Genomic DNA, 18,209 nt, shown 5'->3' on the forward strand with positions numbered 1-18,209 from the left:
GCTGGAGAAACTCAGCAGTTCTGGTAGCTACTACAGAGAGAGACAGAGTTAACGTTTCGGGTCTAGTGACCCTTGTTGCATGATGACCATTGCAAGTAATGCTGGGGAAGTTGACACCCCTTAGTATAATTAGCCACATTGGTGTTTTCATGCTAATTATGCTCCTAATGTTAGTAAATACATGAAGCACAAACATTTTATTACCCGTTCCATGATTGAAAGCAAGAGAAATAGTGAGTCTTGGTTTTATACAAACAATGATGATCAAATGTCAATCTCCCACTGAGTTCCAATGGGAGCCATCTATTCCCACAGCCGCGACCTCTCACAAACTATTCAGGAGATAACAGCACCTAATCCCACCCACTCACTGCATTCACCGGCAGCAGGTTGTGTTCATGTTTTGACAGAGATATACCCGGTACATCTGACAAGGTGTGGGGGTTCTAAAAACCAACCCCTACCTCCAACCTCATTGTTTACCTCAATTTTTAATCCGAGGCTGTGTGATGGTGCAACCACAATAGGCCTGGAAGAGGAACAGCACAGTATAGACCATACTGTGGGAGGGTCTGTGCTGAGGGATTGCCAAACTGTCAGAGGGTCAGAATTGAATGCGCGCCTCACTGTCAGAGGGTGAGTGCTGAGGGAGTACTGCAGTCTCGGAGAGTCAGTGCTGAGGGAGTGCCATATTGTCAGAGGGTCAGTTCTGAGGGAGTGCTGTACTGATGGAAGGTCAGTGCTGAGGAACAGCACTGTTGGAAAGTCAGTACTGAGGGAGTGCCCAGTGACAATAGAGTCACTGCTAAGAGAGTGCAGCATTATGGGAGTGTCTGTACTGAGGGAGTGCTGCACTTTCGGAGTGTCAGTATTGAGGGAACATCGCGCTGTCATAAATTTACTGCTAAGGTAGTACTGCCCTATTGGATGGTCAGTGCTGAGGGATCGCCACACTGTCAGAGGGTCGGTGCTGAGGGATTGCCGCACGTTCTGAGGGTCAGCACTGTGCAAGTGCCGCACTGTCAAGGGGGTCAGCGCTGAGCGAGTGCCGCACTATCGGGGAGGTGGCGGGGTCAGTGCTTAGGGAGTGCCGCACTGTCAGAGGGTCTGTGCTGTCGATACTGTTTCAGAGCTGTGCAGGTATATTGCTAATTTGTTTGTGAAGGTTTTTTTGGTGTATTCTGAGCTGGTGAAATAGTATAGACGTTACAAATCACACAACACCAGTTCTCGTCCAACAGGTTTAATTGGAAGCATCAGCTTTTGAAGTGCTGCTCCTTCATCAGCTGGCTTTCCAAATCATGTTAGAGAGGTGTATGAGTCTCTGTACTGTCAGAGTACTTAGTGCTCAGGGTGAAACAAAGATTTCCAGCAGCTATTGCAATAGGGAGTTGTGTTTGAATTGTGAACATTTCAGAAATTTTCGGTGGCTCCTGTTTTATGAGATATTTTTTGTCCGAGGATTAATTTGCCAGATATCGGGAAGAGCGATTACCCAGAGCAATGTTGTGTTTATTTATAACAACAGATAATGAGGTCACGGTGTCGCACTGAAGTAAAGGTGGTACAGTGTTCCCTTTCCTCAGAGACCAGTTGAACCAGCTGGGCAGCATGGTCTCAGGGTTTGAGCTTGTACAATCTGTTTGCTCAATAGCAGGAAGCTCACATTAATTCTGTCCTGATGGTGTGGGAAGTAATTAATATTCAACCACAAATATCTTGCTTCTTATTTCACCCACACAGAATCCACCTGATCTTCAAGGGTGTGTGTTCCTGTCCTTCCAGAGACTTTGTACAGCAAAGGGATTGAATTGGGTTCGGTTGGTGCCCAGTGTGACTCGAAACTGCGTTATGGATCCCCCCAGATTGTCAGGGATCGATGTTGGGATCCTTGATTTTCTTGATATTTAATTAATGATCGGGATCTTGCTGTGCAGGGGGACAAGTTCAAAGTTTGTAGATGGCACCAAACCAGGAAGAATTCGAAACTGTGACAGGGAAATGCAGAACTCCAAAAGGACATTGACAAATTGGGGAAGTAGGGGTCAAGATCTAAGACCCCTCAAGAGGGGCCTTTTGGTTCGAGATCGGTCAAAAGAGATGACAAATGCGGTCTATTCAAAAAGCAAGGGTCATTAGTTTATCGAATTAAGGTACCTTGACGCAATTCTATCCAGCAACACACAGATTGAAGCTTCTGTGTTCCGTGGTGAAGTTCCACAATTACATTTGAAAATTACACATTATTTCCATGATTTTTCGAGTAATGGTACAACCTTAATCACAAGAAAGACCAATCATATATAATAAGGTGACACGATTTACAGTAAGTTAATCCAATGATATTTCCTGGGAAAGAGTTCTTAACAACAAAAAAGTCCAAACAACTGTATTATGGTGATATGATTGACAACAGGCTAATCCAATGGTTTTTTTTTGAGAAGGATATCTTATTTACGTAAATTGTCATGCCATGTATCAGTTCAAGGTTAGTTCAAATGGTCAATTAATGTGTCAATATTCATCTTATGAAAACTCTATTGTCCTCTTATCTTCGAACTGCAATTTACTTCTGTAAATCAGCAGTATAGAACATAGAAAAATACAGCACAGTACAGGCCCTTTGGCCCTCGATGTTGCGCCGATCCAAGCCCACCTAATCTATACTAGCCCACTATCCTCCATATTCCTATCCAATGCCCGTTTAAATGCCCATAATGAGGGAGAGTCTACCACTGCTACTGGTAGGGCATTCCATGAACTCACGACTCGCTGAGTAAAGAATCTACCCCTAACATCTGTCCTATACCTACCACCCCTTAATTTAAAGCTATGCCCCCTCGTAATAGCTGACTCCATGTTATTATGTTCAGCAGTATGGTTCACAGGCCATTTTATAGTATTCTTTTAAATCGAGAAACCATTTTGTTAAAATAAAAATCTACATATTTTTGTTGCCTAAAGTCAAAGTTTCGATCCTCATTCCCCCCTTTGGTCATTCTATGACCACACCATAAAGGCATGGATCAAATTAATCCAATTCAATGGCAGCAAAAGACTGCAATACTTCATCTTCCTCCGAAGGGGAACCAAGTGCAGCCAATGATGTTTCCTCATCATGATTTAAGGAAAGAAGAAGCATTTTCTGGATGGAATCAATATTGTCAATAGAATATTGATATTAATAATATTTGATTAATATTAATGATAATATTTTAGCAATAATACGCTTAATTATAGCAATACCAACAAAAAGACCATTTAAAACAATAGCACCATACAAAGACACATTAATTAATCTGTTGTCCCATGAGCCAAAACCCCAATCTTCCCATCCCGCCCCTTCATTCATTTGGTTGACAAAAGTGCGAATATTATCAATATGTCTAGTAATGTTTTCGAAAAGATCAGTGACACTCATAATGCATTTTCCTTTAACAATAGCGCAAAATCCACCTTCCTTCGCAAGTATGTAATGGGTTTTGTTGGGCAAATAGGCGCAATTGTGAAAGCATGTCCCTATTTCTATTAAGGCAGCAATTGTCTCACTCCCCAGAATTGTGAGTCCACCAATGAGATAATAATGGTCTTGATGACTAATAATTCTTAAGGACTCTACTAATGAAAGCACACTGAGAGCTGCATATGCCAATGAGTGTGTTTTACTTCCTGATATGGTCTTTGGATTCTTCCATTCTGCATAGAAGCCAGGAGAAACTGTCTGTTTAAAAGGGAAATTATGATCTCCTTGTCAAGTAATTGGACCAGGAACAGGAGTCGGAAGTAGTGTTTCTACAGCGCTGGCATGAGGACTACTTGCTCTATTCAGGACAGAGGAGTTAGCTGCCTTATTATAACTGAAAAAAAATCCAGGTTTGGCATAGGCAATAGAGGGTCCTTCCCAGTAAGAAGCGGGTCTATCTTGATGACTTCCTCGGGTATGTAGATAATCCATGACTACATAATTTGGCCCTGGGTGCTGAGGGTGAAAATCATCCACTACTAATGAGGTGAGTTTATTGATAAGAAACATGGTCAACATCCCAAAATGGTTCTACCCCTCCAATAACTGGGAAAATATTAGTGCCATTAGGGGTACCGGAATGATGGTGGGTATTGTTACCCTCTCCACATAGAGTTTGAATTCCAGTGATATTAGGGATTCATTTTTCGTTAAGGCATACAAATGAGATGCAAGGTCCTTCAGAAAAGCAGTGATGACTAATACGTTTAATCATAGCACAGAAATAAAAATTAGGCACTCTTACATAACCAGACCCCCATTCCTTACCTTTGTAGTAATTTGGATAGGATATTGCGGATTTATTGGAGGAAGTCCATAAACAAGTAGCAGGTGGGGATAAGTAATAACGAAAAAGATTGTGAATTGGCACTGAACAGACAGTATCATTCCCTTACGTCCTGTAAATACTTTAGTACTATTCCATACCCCCATGTTAGGATTTGGAAGGATAAAAGAGGTCGGGGGTCTCTTACTGAAATAAGGGCGTAACAAATTATTTCATCCTCTCCGATTTATGGGTTTCTAGAAACATCCCCCCTTTGTCTCTTTTACTACGTGATCTATCTGAAAGGGGATAAGGCTTATCAGGGATACCCATGGTACAAATGTAATCAAACTGGCACACAACACCTTTACATAGTAAAGACCATTTAGACTTGTTCTGCAAATAAACTGCTTTTTTTTATGCACTTGCCCACTGCGAAAGTCATTCTTGGCTACATTTAATCTTCCAACAAACAAGGACATCTTCCTGTCATAGTTGGTACACAGTCTGTGTTTGCTCAGGATCACACGGGTAAACTGTCCCTCCTTGTGCACCAATGCTGGCAATGGCAAGTCGACACAGCAGGTCAAGTTCAATCTGTATCATCTCCCCCTTTGCAAGTTTGGAGACCGCGAAGTGCTAATTGTAATAAAGTATATACAGTATACATATATTCAATTAAAATAGGCAGCAGCAAAGAAGTAACACAAACTAATCTGATAGAGGTCACCCATATTCTGGTCTGAGTATTGCGGAAGTACCTTATTTAAGAACATAGTTTGTGCTCTTCAGCTGGCTCGAAGCCCTAAGAGCAATTTTGAAATAAATAATTCTTAAATTAATCAAACTCAAATATCCCACTGGAATATATATTGCCAATACTGGCAAAAAGATCGTTCATTTTAAATTACTCACGAAAGATTCCATTCCTCCCCATTATTTTCTTATTTTATATGGAAAAGCCCAGCCATGGGTGAATTAAGCAAAACCTGTTCTTATAAATCCAGCCTTGCTGGGGTGTAATAGTCATTGAAGTTTTGCTACTAAAAAAATCTATATTATCTAAAATTTAGATTAGTTTTGCGATATATTGTGCTCTCTCTTTAAAATAATAACATTATTCCCAATTAAATGGCCCAATCTACAGCTTTAATTAACAGTAATTAGAATTAAATGTAGAAATCTGGAGATGATTTTGAGCAGAAAAGTTGGTCATAAATATTAGCTGCAGGGCAATGCTGTCCCTAAATTATGGAACATGATACAAAGTTTTCAAACTACACTGAAATCTTTCAAATATTGAGCTAACCCGAGAATTTAGACAGCGGTGCAATCTTAAAATTATAAACCATCACTGTTCAGTATTAAATATCTACATGAAGATAATAGCTCAGCCAGACACTCCTTCTTAGATCTAACAGCCCAATCCAAAAGTAAATCAAATCAGCCAGTGTGTATTCTTACAAGCTCCAGACACAAAGCAAAGATATTCAGGCTGAACGTCCATGCATGAAATCGAATCACTTGATAATTCAGACAGTAGTATATTGTATTACAAAGTGCCTATAATCATTTCAGAAATGGAAATTTACAAATTACTTTCAAATTTCAAAACCATATTTAAAACAATCCAACCATTAAACCCGTGTGATTACAGTCAATAAGCAACAGAGAAATCAACTTCTACATTGTGAATTGGCACTGAACAGACAGTATCATTCCCCCATGATTTTTGCACCTTACCCAGGTCTCGCATACAGGTCCTTATACTCTGTCTAAATGTGTTTTGCTGATGACCCAATGGGATCAGATGTTTGGGGCGTATGGCTGTCTGCTTGGCAGCTGCATATACTTGCCCATTACTTTATAAACTGTATCATTTTCATCAGAATGAGCCAGATATCTCGATAACTGTCAGATTGATTGGACAAAATAGCATCACTGTAACGCTGCCCAAACCCCCACTTGGGAGTTAAAAATCTTCAATGTTCCCACAATGCTCCAATATCATGGATCATATTAAAAGTACAATGAAGAGTCAGTGTATATTAGTAGATTTTCCTTTTGATAGGTTGAAATCCTGTCGATTCTCAACGTCAGCTCCGAGCTAACATTAAAGACACATTACTCCCTATTGGCCACATTTCAACAGTTAAAGCAAGGGCCAGGCATTTGCCCCTGGGTGTTTTTTGATGTCTTGTTGCCAGTCTCAAAGGTGAAATGCTGGGGTCTGCCTGTCCCCATATTCAGGATCCCCTCGGGAAAAGGTTATCCAGCAGTGGTCATTGGGTAGGTACATGAGGTAGGTTCCGCCCCCAGTGGGTATCCTGGTTCCAATTAACCCGATCAGGGCTGGTATGCAGAATTTGGGATCACGAGGACGCAGAATATAATTTCTTTTACCTGCAACGTGCATCATGGTTCAGTCCGGTTCTGACCTTCCCAATAGAAAACCACTGCTCACCTCATTTGTGACTGGAAATTCCTGGATTGGTTAGTAGTGTTGGTCTGGATCATGTCAGTGACTCCTGCCAGAAAACATTGCAAACGTTTAGGGTTAAATAAAGGTAATTGAGGTTCTTGATTATTGTTCAGTTATTTGTCACTTCTGTCAGACAGATAAGCACATCTTTCAGTCTTGTAACACATGCCATTCGTATTCAGGCTACTCAGAGAATTTTACTGCATTTGCATTCGTATCACACTTGGACATATTGAGCAAGTCTGGCCGGTTTGATCTTGCAATCAGGGGCATGCTTCATTAACATAATTCTCATCCCCGGGATGGGACCCGGTTTAGGATGGCGCAAGTCACTCATTCCCATGAAATCGGCTATGATGTCTGGATGCTTCATTTTCAAAAGGAGTAAACGTTTCAACAAGTGGATGGTTTAAATTAAAGCTGGGAAAAATCAGGAGATGAGTTGATTCTCTTCAGTGTGGAAATAGGCCCAACAAGTCCCAACGTTCTCCCCATGTCTGTGTGGGTTTCCTCCTGGTGCTCCGGTTTCCTCCCACGGTCCAAAGATGTGCAGGTCAAGTGAATTGGCCATGCTAAATTGCCCGTAAGGGGTAAATGCAGAGGTATGGTTGGGTTGCGCTTCGGTGGGGCGGTGTGGACTTGTTGGGCTGAAGGGCCTGTTTCCACACTGTAGGGAATCTAAAAAAAAAAGTCCACACCAATCTTACGAAGAATACCCCACCTTGACCCATTTCCCTCTGATCAATGAACCTAACACAATGGGTAATTTAGCATGGCCAATTCACATGACCTGCACATCTTTGGATTGTGGGAAGAAACCGGAGCTCCCAGAGGAAACACACACAGACACAGGGAGAATGTGCTAACCCCTCACAGACAGCCATCCAAGGCTGACATTAAACCCGGGACCCTGGCACCGCGAGGCTGCAGTGCCAGCTACATAGCAATAGGGCTCTGCACGTATACAGGAACAAAATCCCAATTCTCAAAAAGGGTTGGTATGCCAGACATGGGCTCGGGATTCTGAGTAGAATCTAAGTTTTTTTATTTTATGGTATTGTTGCTTTAACCTTGTTTATATGTTCCTCAACCTTAGTGGCCTTATATTGTTTTCTCATGACATGTCTAATTTTTTATACATATATACACCCATTCACAGTCACCTCCCCAGCCTTTGGGAGTTTAATCTGACATATTTATGTATCTATCTCTATCCACAATCATATACAGCATTTCTTCAATTGGTCAGTAATGTAGCTTTACATTCTAAATTAACAACGAATTAATGCAGGGTAAAAACAAGGACAGCAGATGCTGGAAACCAGAGTCTAGATTAGAGTGGTGCTGGAAAAGCACAGCAGGTCAGGCAGCATCAGAGGAGCAAGAAAATCGACGTTTGGGGCAAAAGCCCTTTATCAGGAATGAACTAATGCATATTTTAAATTAACTATGAATCAACATGACATGTCACTAACAATGTGTGACGGAATCCTGCCAATTAATTTTGAATCGGGCTAATACAATAATAAATATTTATAATAATAATAAATATAATAATTATCTGCAATTCAGGGTGGAAACCCAACAAATGACCCAACATTTTAGAACTGTTACTCTGCTGTTTTATCCTTCTTATTGCTTTATTCTCTTCCCTTCTGTAATTGATCTCCTTGCCTCCTTTTTCATTTTAACCTCACTTAACGCATTTATCAATGTTTGCTTGTCTAACTTTAAAGCCTGTTCCGAACTATACATTTTGGAATCTTGATTGTCATAATCTGAAAGCTAGTTTTAAGATTTGAATTTTCAGCTCATCAAAAACTGCAAGAGGAGATTTGTCTCATTCACTTGTCCTGGTCACTGCATCACATAGCTGTGACATTATGGAGCTTTCCAACTCCATGGCAATTGGGCAGTGATGCTACAAAAGAAAGTGATTGATATACCATCCTATTCCTCTATATGTTTGGCTGTCCCTAATTTCCAAAGGTTGGAATGCTGGGTGACAGCAGTGCCTGCATAAGTCAGGCAGGAGTCCTTTTTCATCCATTTGAGACACCTAATGGTATGGATAGAATTCAGTCTGAATTTTGGAGAGAGCACTGAGTGGAGTGGTACCAAGCATACTTTATGCATTACTGAGTGGGGATCCAGCTGAAGAAGATTATGGAAAATAAGTTTTCAATTACTTTTGTGGACATTGGAGAATCAACAGAGCTTACTTCCCATTGTCTTGTTTGAGATCAGATCTCCTCTGTGGTGACATATCAATGGTCACTATTTTTTACAATATATACCTGAATAACATACAACATTTTATTTTCTTATATAATTTATAAATATATATTTATATATATTATATATAAATTCAAAATTCATTTATTCAGTATTTAATATTTAAAATGTAAAATGCATACTGTTCCCAACTTTGAAATCTACTATAATTACCCAGTTTTAGTCCCTTAATTTAAATCCAAAATTATATTTCTTCAGTAGTCCTGACCAGTCATTGCTCAATTTTAATGGTTATAGGTCGTGAAATAACCAGAGGTGCTTCAAACGGATTTGTCTATTCAAGTAGAAAAAAACTTCTAATGCATGAATAATGGCCGAATCCAAGGACACACATATTAACCATGGGATTTTTTTGATGACTTATCACAAGCTAATTTTGGACTGAACGTTCAACTGTCATTGAGGGAGGGGACTTCCTAAATAAAGCTACAGGTGGCACATCATAATCACCAATGAAACATATCAGTCTTAAAATTAAGTGGAAATAAATGAATCTGAATTCACAAAAAAAGGTTATTGTGTTGTTTTCCTCCATATTAAGCTGCTTTGAAATCAAATAAGGCTGGCTTTTATGTAAGGATAAAAGAGATTCGTTAGAAACTGACAGTAAGGCAGTCATGATCTGTAAAAAGAACAGGAGTTAATATTTTAATTCATAATCACTGAAAAATCCTTAACCTAAAAAGAAATCATGTCAAATTTCCATAATAGAAATCAGATTCAAAACAGTCCCGGATCTCAAGCTCCAGGGAACAAAGTACAAACATTCAATCACCAACAAACAAATGTGCATTCAAACCGAATCACAAGAGGTTCAACTTTCTATTAGCTCTACAGCTCTTTTTCTCTCTCTCTCCGGCTCACACACACATACACCATATCTCAGTTTTTAGCTTGGGAGTTTAGTCTGATAAATCCTGGCTGTGGCATCATTGCTTAAACAAGTGTGGAAGAATTGTTACCACTGGCCAGCCTTATCTTTTAACACATCAAGAAAGAACAACGGCCACCCCCTCTATTCCATAAACAAAGAACAGTGACCAAAATGAACAAAAAAGCCACAAAGCAAGACAAGCCAAGCTTGTATTACAGGTACAACAGGTACAACAAACAACAATCCAGCAGATACAGCAGCGAGATTATTATCTTGTCGCTGTTGTTCCTGGACTACAGCAGTAAAGTTAATAAAAAAGAATGAAGTGAAACAGCTGTACATTCCAAAGACTGATCAGCCTGTAAGGAAGAGTTTGAAACGGGAGCCGCAAAAAAAAAGTATAAGAAAAAGCACCACTCATCTAATTCCGAATTATCATTGTCTTTCTCGTTAAAACTAAGGCCAACAACTGAAATGCGCAGCTCTGTTTATTTATCGGTCACTTGTGACTTCTCCTTTTGTTTCTGTAATTGTTTTGCTCGAGCATTTCACTTTTAAGAATCTCAACAGATTTCAGAGCACCATTTGCAGTTAATTCAATCCCCAATTTGGTTGCAGTGTCCCACCACGAGCTCAAAACTGACTCTTTGTGCCTCTCATCGCAAAACTGTCGCCATCGTCCAATTAACTCTTTCGCTCCCATCCCCATGTTACGTTGCCAAATCAATTGCTGAGCTGATTTAACCAACTGAACAGATTTAGGGACCACCTCATAATATTCTTCATCACCCAATGTTTTGTTCTGACCTCCATACAGTTGTCTAAAGGCCTCAGACTTGTCGGGACATTTTCACATTTTTTCACTAATGTTGACGACGAACCATCTGCTCTGTCTATGTAATTACCCATTTTAAAATTACTTCAGTTTTTTCGCAACTAATTTTTTAAAAAGATTACTTACTGATCAGACTTCCACAAACGCTAATCAATTTAACAAACCTTTTTATAAAAAAAACTTTTATTATGGAATATCGCGATATTTCTTTTCTTTTAAAAAATCAACTTATGTATTTTTTATGATTAGTTTATTGTTATTTATTAACTTATCAAATATTATATTTTATTAGATTAATAATAACCTATAATTAAATTCCTGGGGCCTCTTGTTCCCTATAAACTTCAAATACCGGGGGCCTCTTGCTCCCTAACAACTTTACATACCGGGGGCCTCTTACTCCCTATAACTTCAAATACCGGGGGCCTCTTGCTCCCTATAAACTTCAAATACTAGGGGCCTCTTTAATAACTATCTATATTGATTCTTTTGATGCCTCTGAAAACTGCTGAATATACAAGCATCCGATTTTTATAACCCGGAAATAAACCAAGTTTAAGCAGTTGAATTTTTCTTTTAAAGCCGAAAATTAACAAAGTTCGAGAGATTCAATTTTTTTTAAAACTGAAAACAAGCAAAGTTCACACAACCCGAACGCCAAAATAATCAAAGTTTCAGCGATCGAAGTTTGTTTTATAAAAGCCGGAAAATAACAAATCTCGGGAGATTTTTTTTTACTTCGGAAATCAACGAAGCTCGGGTGAAAGAAGTTTTTTTAAAAACCCAAAAGTTAACAAAGTTTGGGAATTCAGATTTCAACCCTCCCCTCAGAGTTCAACAATTTTCAATCCCACTGTCCGTAAGTACCAAAGTACACTCAACTTCAGTTAATCCCTCCCCACTTTTTAACATTTAAAAAGTCGCCCAGACTCAACCCTTGCTAAGACCAATCCTTTCGGGCTGGACTGGCAAATAAACAGCGAGGGGTCACGTCAGACATCACTTGAATGAGAGGAAAACCAAACGTTCTTAAAATACTCACGTCTGGCCGGCCGAATTCCTCAACACTCAACAGTGAAGGACATTTAACTGTTACACTGCTGTTCACAGTCTGTCCGAGCCGAAACGTGTCGCGGCACCAAAATGTAGATCTAAGACCCTTCAAGAGGGGCCTCTTGGTTCGAGATCGTTCATAAGAATTGACAAATGCGGTCTGTTCAAAAAGCAAGGGTCCCGTTCACGTTTTTCCCGCACCATAACATCAAACTGGCTGTCCATGAACTGAACTTCAACTCCTTCATCTTTACCGTTAGCTTTTGCTTCGTGCTGTGACTTATAATAGTGAGATCTTGTTACTACACAGTCTTGGAAAATGCCAGGATATTTCTGTTTTAACTCCTCAGTTTATTGGTCTTCCTTTGGCTTCTCCACAACAGGAGGTAACACTCCCATCTTCGATCCTGCTAAATCATTCCCAAGAACAAACTGGATTTCTGGAACTGATACTCTCTCAATCACTCCCATTCTTGCTTCCCCAGTCTTGAGTAGGCCCTCCAGCCTGATCTTACACAGGGGAATGCGATATTTCTGTCCATCTATCTCACAAGTCACCACACGCTTGGGAAACAGATTAGAATGAGTGCAAGTTCGCTCATCTCTGACTATTAGAGACTGGTTAGATCTTATATCTCTCAGAATTATAAATTCTTGCCCTTCTCCCCTGTTCTGTCAGAGTAAACTTTCCCCACAGAGGTGGATTCTTTATAGAGATCAGGCACTAACCCCATACCCAGCCCCTGCCGAGGCTGTGCACTCTCCTGGGGCTCCTTGGCTTTGCCTTTACTATTTTCACTGATGCCAATGGTAAACCACATCTTCTCCCACAGTGCCTTTCTTTAACTACCAGCACTGTGACTTTACGTGTCCCAATTTAACACAGTGGAAACACGTGAGGCATTTCGGCTCCTTTCCACCCTCTTGGGCTTTTTTGTTCACCTGTGGTAAACATTTACCGGTGTTCTCTGCTCTTTATTTCCAAATGTAGGCTCTCCCTTTCTCCCAACTTCTGTCCCTCACAGGACGAAACTCTGACTGGAAGCTTGTCCTATCCACCAACATGTTGTCATCTGCTAATGCTGCTGCCCTATTTACTTCCTGACATTTCTGTTCCTCCGCGTGAATTCTTATCATCTCTGGAAGAGCGTTTTTAAACTCCTCTAGCAGAATATTCTCTCTTAGAGCTTCAAAACTCTTATCTATTTTTAAAGGCTGCACCCATTTATCAAGATGACTATGTTTATTTCTTTCAAACTCAACATAAGTCTGACCTGGTTCCTTCCTTATGTATCTGAACCAATGTCTATGTGCTTCTGGTACCAATTCATAAGCACTTAAAATAGCCTGTTTAACCTCTTCATAATCTCTGGACCCCTCATCTGACAGCGCGGCAAATATCTCACCAGCTCTGCCGACGGGTTTGGTCTGAATTAGCATTACCCATAAACCCCCAGACCACACCATCTGTCTAGCCAATGTTTCAAATGAATTACAAAAGGCTTCAACATCTTTCTCATCAAAATGTGGCAGAATTTTGATGTATTTGTATCTCTCACTACCTTCTCTTTTTATCTCCATCCCGTTAACTTGACTTTGCTGACAAAGTCGCAACTTCTCAAGTCAAATGCTCTCTCTTTCTGCTTGGCTAAAAACCTTCTCTCACTTTCTTTTTCCTCTCTCACTTCCTCTCTCTTCTCTCTCTTTCTTTCTTTCTCCCTTTCTTCTCTCTCTGTTCAGCCAAGAACCTTCTGTCTCTCTCTTTCCTCTTTCTCTCTCTCTCTCTCCATGTTTATCTTCTAACTCCATTTTCCTCAATTATAATTGAAGTTTTTTCTATCTTGACTGCACTTGTCTGTTTCTCTGACACATCGAAATGCTTGTGTAATTCCCCTACCATTTTAGCTTTACTTTTGTCTTTGATCAAACCCAAATCTAACTGATTTGGTAATTCTAAAAGTATTGCCTTTTTCTTTTCTTCTCAACTTTCTTGGCAAATTTGAGAGTCATCTTCAAATCCCAGAACCTCTTTAGCAATTTTAAGAGACATTTTTCTCACTTTTAATTTAATCAACCACAAGTTACCAAAATTAAACGCATTGCCTCACCTAGGTTTTATTTAAAGATCGAGGACACTAACCTGCAAGTGTTTAAATCTGCTGGGATGCTTTGTCCCATCAAATCTATTAAAATCTGTCTAAACAAGTTCAACTCTTGGATAAAAACCTCCAGATTGTTACAACATGGGGTAAACCCCCCTGCCAATTAATTTCCCCATCACCCATCCCCATCTGTATGGAGCAGCCATCATTTTGTCCTTCTGAGGCTGCACACAGATGGGCCTAGAGGGAGGGGATGGGCAGCTCGAGGTTTTTGTGGGCTCCACCAACTGTTGTAGCTGATCACTGGAGCATTCTTTAAGTTGCTCCACCAAGGTGAACTGGTCCTTCACTTTCAGGGAATCCCAACCAAACAGGTTTCTTCCTCCAGTGGCCTTCAAGACCACATTTAAAACAGTGTCCAGAACATTTATTGGGATTATTCTCAGGTTTAGGGGAGGGTGCTGTCATTTGCATAATCCGCAATCAGTCCTCTATATCCCTTTCCAAATGCCTGGCTTTGTTGGTGAGGGTGGCTACATCTTTTCTTTTTATTTCAAAAATAGACTTTATTCATAAAATATTTTGATGGTCTGTACAGTTGGCCATGCCATACATACGTAAGCATTTACAGACAGAGATCAAAATTTATCATTATTTTTATATTCAAAGTTTGTGCGAAGATTTGTAGCTCAGGTGCTCGTTGTTGTGGTTCTGTTCGCCGAGTGGAAGTTTTTGTTGCAAACCTTTCGTCCCCTGGCTAGGCGACATCATCAGTGCTTGGGAGCCTCCTGCGAAGCGCTTCTTTGATGTTTCCTCCGGTGTTTATAGTGGTCTGTCCCTGCCGCTTCCGGTTATCAGTTTCAGCTGTCCACTGTAGTGGTTGGTATATTGGGTCCAGGTCGATGTGTTTGTTGATGGAGTTTGTGGATGAATGCCATGCCTTTAGGAATTCCCTGGCTGTTCTCTGACTGGCTTGCCTATGATAGTAGTATTGTCCCAGTCGAATTCATGTTGCTTGTTGTCTGCGTGTGTGGCTACTCAGGATAGCTGGTCGTGTCGTTTCGTGGCTAGTTGATGTTCATGTATGCGAATGTGTGTGTGTATGTGTGTGTATATGTGTGTGTGAATGTTTGTGTGTGAGAGAGATTGTGTGTGGATGTGTGTGTGAGATTGTGTGTGTGTGTGTATGTGTGTGTGTGTGATTGTGTGTGTCTGAATGAGTGTGTGTGTGACACTTTGTGTGTGTATGTGCGTGTGTGTGAATGTGTGTGTATGTGTTTGTGAGAGAGATTGTGTGTTCGTGTGTGTGTTTGTGTGTGTGTGAGTATGTGTGTGAGATTGAGTGTCTGTGTGTGAATGTGTGTGTGTGAGTGAATGCGTTTGTGTTTGTGTGTGTGAGAGTGTATGTGTATGTGGGAATGTGTGTGTGGGTGTGTGTGAATGTGTGTGTATGTGTGTGTGTGAGAGATTGTGTGTTCGTGTGTGAATGTGTGTGTGTGAATGAGAATGTGTGTGTGTGAGATGGTGTGTGTGTACGTGTGTGTGTGAATGTGTGTGTGTGAGATTGTGTGTGTGACTGTGTGTGTGCGTGCGATTGTGTGTGTGTGTATGTGTGTTTTGTGAATGCGTGTGTTTGTGTGAGATTGTGTTGTGTTTGTGTGTGAGATTGTGTGTGTGTGAGAGAGAGTGTGTGTGTACATGTGAGTATGTGTGAAAATGTGTGTGTGTGTGTGAGAATGTGTGTGAGATTGTGTGTGTGAATGTGTGTGTGATATTGTGTGTGTGCGTGAGAGTGTGTTTGTCTGTGTGAATGTGTGTGTGTGTGAGATTGTGTGTGTGTCTGTGTGAGTGAATGTGTGTTTGAGATTGTGTGTGTGTGAGATTGTGTGTGTGTATGTATGTGTATATGTGCGTGTATGTGTATGTGTGAGGTTGTGTGTTCGTGTGTGAATGTGTGTGTGTGAGAATGTGTGTGAGATTGTATGTGTGAATGTGTGTGTGTGTGATTGTGTGTGTGTGTGAATGTGTGAGTGTGAAATTGTGTTTGTGTGTGAATGTGTGTGTGTGAATGTGTGTGTGTGAATGTGTGTGAGTGTGTGAACGTGTGTGTGTGAGAGTGTGTGTATGTGTGTGTGAGAATGTGTCTGTGTATGTGTGTGTGAGATTGTGTGTGTGTGTGTGAGACATTATGTGTTTGAGTGTGTGTGTGTGGTTGAATGTGTGTGTGAATGTGTGTGTGTGAGATTGTGTATGTGTGAATGTGAGTGTGAGATTGAGTGTGTGTGAGTGTGTGAGATTGTGTGTGTGTATGTGTGTGTGTGAGAATGTGTGTGTATGTGTGTGAGAGAGATTCTGTCTGTGTGCGTGAATGTGTGTATGTGTGTGTGTGTGAGAATGTGTGAGATTGTTTGTGTGTGAATGTGTGAGATTGTGTGTGTATGAGTGTGTGCGTGTATGTGTGTGTGTGAATGTGTGTCTGTGTGTGAGGTTGTGTGTGTGTATGTGTGTGTGAGAGAGATTGTGTGTGTGTGTGAAAGTGTGTGCATGTGTGTGTGAGAATGTGTGTGAGATCGTGTGTGTGAATGTGTGAGATTGTGTGTGTGAGTGTGAGAGTGTGTGAGTGTGTGTGTCTTTGTGTGTGAATGTGTGTGTGTATGTGTGTGTGTGTGATTGTGTGTGCGTGTGTGAGATTGTGTGTGTATGTGTGTGTGTGATTGTATGTGTGAATGTGTGTGTGAGATTGTGTGTGTGTGTGTGAATGTGTCTGTATCTGTGTGCGTGAGAGATTGTGTATTCGTGTGTGAATGTGTGTGTGTACATGTGAGATTCTGTGTGTGTGTGTGAGTGTGATTGAGTGTGTGTGTATGTGTGGGTGAGAATGTGTGTGTGTGTGTATGTGTGTGTGTATATGTGTGTGTGTGCGAGCGTGTGAATGTGTGTGAATGTGTGTGTGAATATGTGTGTGTGAGATTGTGTGTGTATGTGTGTGTGAATGTGTGTGTGTGAGAGAGATTGCGTGTGCGTGTGTGTGATTGTGTGTGTGTGTATGTTTGTGTGTATGTGTGTGTATATGTTTGTGTGAGATTGTGTGTGTGTATGTGTGTGTATGTATGTGTGTGTGATTGTGTGTGTGTGTGTGAATGTGTGTGTATATGTGTGTGTATATGTGTGTGTGTGAGATTGTGTGTATGTGTGTGAGAGAGATTGTGTGTGCGTGTGTGTGTGAGAGAGATTGTGTGTATGTATGTGTGTGTGAATGTGTGTGTGAGATTGTGTGTGTATGTGTGTGTGAATGTGTGAATGTGTGTGTGAGATTGTGTGTGTGAGATTGTGTGTGTGTGTACGTGTGTGTATGTGTGTGTGTGATTGTGTGTGTGTATGTGTGTGTGTGATTGTGTGTGTCTGAATGAGTGTGTGTGTGACATTGTGTGTGTGTATGTGCGTGTGTGTGAATGAGGTGTCTCTGTGTGTGTGAGATTGTGTGTTCATGTGTGAATGTGTGTGTGTGTGAGTATGTGCGTGAGATTGTGTGTGTGTGAATGTGTGTGTGTGAGATTGTGTGTGTGAGTGAATGTGTGTGTGGTTGTGTGTGTGTGAGTGTGTGTGTGTGTGAATGTGTGTGTATGTGTGTGTGAGAGATTGTGTGTTCGTGTGTGAATGTGTGTGTGTGTGAATGAGAATGTGTGTGTGTGTGAGATTATGTGCGTGTGAATGTGTGTGTGTGAGATTATGTGTGACTGTGTGTGTGTGCGATTGTGTGTGCGTATGTGTGTGTGTGTGAATGCGTGTGTTTGTGTGAGATTGTGTTGTGATTGTGTGTGTGTGTGAGAGAGTGTGTGTCTACGTGTGAGTGTGTGTGAAAATGTGCGTGTGTGAGAATGTGTGTGAGATTATGTGTGTGTGAATGTGTGTGTGAGAGATTGTGTGTGTGTGCGTGAGAGTGTGTTTGTCTGTGTGAATGTGTGTGTGTGTGAGAGTGTGTGTGTGTATGTGTGAGTGAATGTGTGTGTGAGATTGTGTGTGCGTGAGATTGTGTGTGTGTGTGTGTGTAAATATGTGAGTGTGAGATTGTGTGTGTGAGAATGTGTGTGTGTGAATGTGTGTGTGTGAATGTGTGTGTGTGAATGTGTGTGAGTGTGTGAATGTATGTGTGTATATGTGTGTGTATATGTGTGTGTGAGATTGTGTGTATGTGTGTGAGAGAGATTGTGTGTGCGTGTGTGAGAGAGAGAGATAGTGTATATGTATGTGCGTGTGTGTGCGTGTGAATGTGTGTGTG

Source organism: Chiloscyllium plagiosum, unplaced genomic scaffold, assembly GCF_037043375.1.
Source record: "Chiloscyllium plagiosum isolate Xiang-an unplaced genomic scaffold, Cpla_swu_hap1 HiC_scaffold_35, whole genome shotgun sequence".
Taxonomy (NCBI): Eukaryota; Metazoa; Chordata; class Chondrichthyes; order Orectolobiformes; family Hemiscylliidae; genus Chiloscyllium; species Chiloscyllium plagiosum.